This window comes from Echinops telfairi, unplaced genomic scaffold, assembly GCF_000313985.2.
Source record: "Echinops telfairi isolate 266 unplaced genomic scaffold, ASM31398v2 ScPeMD7_3509;HRSCAF=4178, whole genome shotgun sequence".
In the NCBI taxonomy this organism is placed as follows: Eukaryota; Metazoa; Chordata; class Mammalia; order Afrosoricida; family Tenrecidae; genus Echinops; species Echinops telfairi.
In genome coordinates, this window is record NW_022107407.1 from 16510171 (window position 1) to 16513698 (window position 3528).

General features: G+C 40.7%; 1 pseudogene; it reads right to left on the minus strand.

The window, feature by feature from the left end:
• Positions 1-1925: 1925 nt before the first annotated feature.
• On the minus strand, positions 1926-2671 carry LOC101645330 (annotated as a pseudogene).
• Between the last annotated feature and the right edge of the window lie 857 nt (positions 2672-3528).

The following is a 3528-nucleotide window of genomic DNA, read 5'->3' on the forward strand; positions in this document are numbered from 1 at the left end:
GTGTAGGATTTCCCAGACTTTAAAAAGATTTATGGGCACAGATAGTATGATCTTTCTCTCACTGGGGGGCTGATGGATTTAAACCACTGACCTTGCAGCTAGCAGTCCAAGGCTTATAACACAGCCACCAGGGCTCCTTTTGAACTACACCAAACAAAAGTCACTTTAACAGTGGATTCTGACTCACAGGAATTCTATAGGACAGGGGAAAATGTCCCCCATGGGTTTTGAAATCTAACTACCTTCATCCCTCTGCAGTTGGTGCTTTAGAACTGCTGACCTTACGGTTAGCAGCCCCATGAATAACCACTGTGTTCCTTTGAACTGCATGGACCTTCTTATATTCAGATTTTTCTTTTTAAATCTTGTTTCTATTATGGTGAGCTCAAGTGTGTGAGTGTAAAATGCTGCAAGATGGTGATCATCTCAACATGAGTAGTTCTCTACGCGTCTACAGTTACTACTAATGATGATCGTAGTAGTCGTCACTCTAATAACTGCTAATTCCTCATCTCTCTTTCCCTCTGACTGGAGAGACTTTTTAAAGCAGATGCAACACTCCAGCTCACCTCAGTAATGACAGGGCAAAAATTCCATGTAGAAGTGGGCCCGTGTAGTTCAAACCCATGTTGTTCAAGGGTCAACTTATAAACTTTCTGTTCTCAGGCTCATATCAATAGGCCATTTTGAGTAATCAAGACAATGATTATCAATGAATTACCACATTTAGTGACTATCATTTTACTTTACACCAAATCCACTACTGTGGGAAATGCATTCTCTGAGTCTCCCAGACAATTATAGTGGCTGCTGTGTTGATTTCCCAGGGTTGCTACAATAGATTACTAAAAAGTGGGTTGCTTCAAACAGCAGAAATATTTCCTTGGACAGTTCTGAGGCCAGAAGCCTGAAATCAAAGTGCTGGGAGGACCAGGATATCACTGAAGCTTGTAGGGAGAACCCTTCCTTGCCTTTTCGTAACGTCAGCGGACAATCCTTGGTGTTCCTCGACCTGACTCCATCCCTCCTGTCTCCATCTCCGCATGGTTTCTTCCATTTGTGTGTCTCCATGTTGCCCCTCTTCTTGTAAGGACCCCAGTCATTGGGTTAAGGGCCCACTCCACTCCAGTATGGCCACATCTAAACTTAACTAATTATAGCGACTGGGGAAAAAAATCCAGTTCAAAGAGGTCACATTCTGAGGTCCCAGGTGGACAAACTCTTAAACACAATACCGCTGCCAGTCTTGGAACCCAATTATTCTGATCACACAATGGGCATGACCCACATGCCCAATAGGACTCTTTGCTGCAGGAACTTCAATTTTATTAAGGCAATGTCATAAAACGATTGTTTTATAATCTCAGACACTGGAATCCTTAGACCTAAACCAATGTTTTCAACTAAGTCATTTGTCAACTATATGTTACATCTTTCCACATATATTTAACATCAAAGTCAATATGAAGTCAAACCTTGTTTGTTTGTTTTTTTCATATAAATTCATATATCGGTTGCCTTGACTTAAAAATCTCAATCCCAAAGAATTGAGCTCCTGACAATGAACCTGCTCATTCATTGAGTGTAGCAAGAGTTAGCCTATGAAAAGGTCTTTAGGAAGCTTTACCCTATCCACCCTACAGTCCTGCTCTTGCCCCTTCAGATTTTTTTTTTGTCCCCAAAACTCAAATGACATGTAAAAGGAACACAATTTGAATCCCTTGAGGATGCCCAAACTGCCATTTGTGGTGCAAATGGAAGAGTGCGGATATTTTTTTTCTTTTACTACTATTATTATTACTACTAAAGCAATTCCCCAGATCAACAATATCTTAGCATGTCAGCATCATACATTGTACACAAGCATCAGTTGCACCTATGCCATTCATGTGTCAACCCAAAGGTTTGGTTCTGAGATGAGCTGATCAAGTCTCAGATGGCTGATCAATTCTGTACACATTATTTTCCTGAAGTTTTTTCTGTGCCCAAGTCATCTCCAAAAATTCTACAAAAAAGAGAGATGAGGAATTAGCAGTTATTAGAGTGATGACTACTACTTCTGTTTGGAGAGCTTCATGAATGTTTTTCATGTCCTCTTCTTCATACATTTCCAATTCTTTTTTAAGTTTTAAGCACTCAGTATCATTTTGAGGCTTTTTGTTGATTTTAATTTTTTCTGCCTCTAGGTGTTTGGTAATACAAATGGCTTCATTCTCCTTTTCTTCAAAAACTTTAAGTTTTCTTTGGAGAGTAAATAATTCTTGAATTAATGTATCCATTTAACAAACCACTTTCATGTTCCATTGACTTTATCTCCTTTTTCAAAATGTTTGCTTGATTTTCTAAGTCCGCTATTTCAATCTTGACATTTTCTTTCATCAAAAGCTCTCTTTTCTTTGTTGTTTCATATTTATTATTGAAACCTGTAATTTCCTTAATAAACTTTTCCTCTTCCATTTTTTTCTTTGTAGCCTCAAAAGTTTGAAGAAACATATTCCTCTCCTTTATAATTTCATTGTTTTATCTTTTTAATGCATCTCCATGAGTTTTCAAAAGCGCTAAGAGGAAGGATTTTTAAGAAAGTTGTTGAACCTTCTTTCATCAGGCGGCGGCTCTCCTTGGCCTGGTGCTCTGAGAAGATGATTTGCTGGAACAAGGACTCCAAATTCATCTTGGACACAGGCTCCTGCGGATCCTTCTGTTGCCCTTAAATATTTTATAACCGAGGCTGCGGAGGAAACCCCCAAGAGGCCGCAGCCGCTGTCTCTGCCGGGCCTTGGCGGAGGGGAACTGGAGTGCAGATATTTTAGAGGAAAGTTTAGAGAAATGCAAATACTGCCTGAAGAAGGGTATAGACCTGATGAAGGACATGCCACGAAACAAAAGCTTCACATTTTGACATTTATGTTTGATAAAAATTTCTATGATTCTGTAGCAATACTTTTAAAGTTAACCTGGTATATGTAAATATATATTATGGGAAAAAGAACCAGTAAGAGAGTGTATGCGAACAAATTCTCAATAGCCATACGTTGAGGAGTCTGGGACGCCAAGGTTTCCATGGAGGGCGGGGGAGGGAGGGGAAAAATGAGGAGCTGATTCCACTCGTGGGTTGGAGATGCGTCCCACTCACATTCGCCTAAGGAAAAGTCATTCCTCACAATGTCCGCCATAATAATGCCAAATCTAAGGTGCTGTCTGCAAACACATGGTCACTGACTACACACTTGGAGGTCAACTGCTTAAAAGTTATCTGCCTGAAGGTTGTCAGCCATCTAAGGTAATCAGACCCTATTGTCTGTCCCACCCTAGGACGGGCCCACTCCCTTCTGAGAAGGATAATGGATTGTTCCCCTGAAGAAGAGCCCCAAAACACCTAAGGTCAAGCCAACTCAGACGACTAAGGTTAGGCTGCCATCTGGACTCTAGAGCCCACCCATCTTCTTATCTATATGCCTGCTGCTACATGTGTACCCCTACTGCCTCCCCTTCTTATTGCATGTATACCCCTAGCTTGTCTCCCTAATG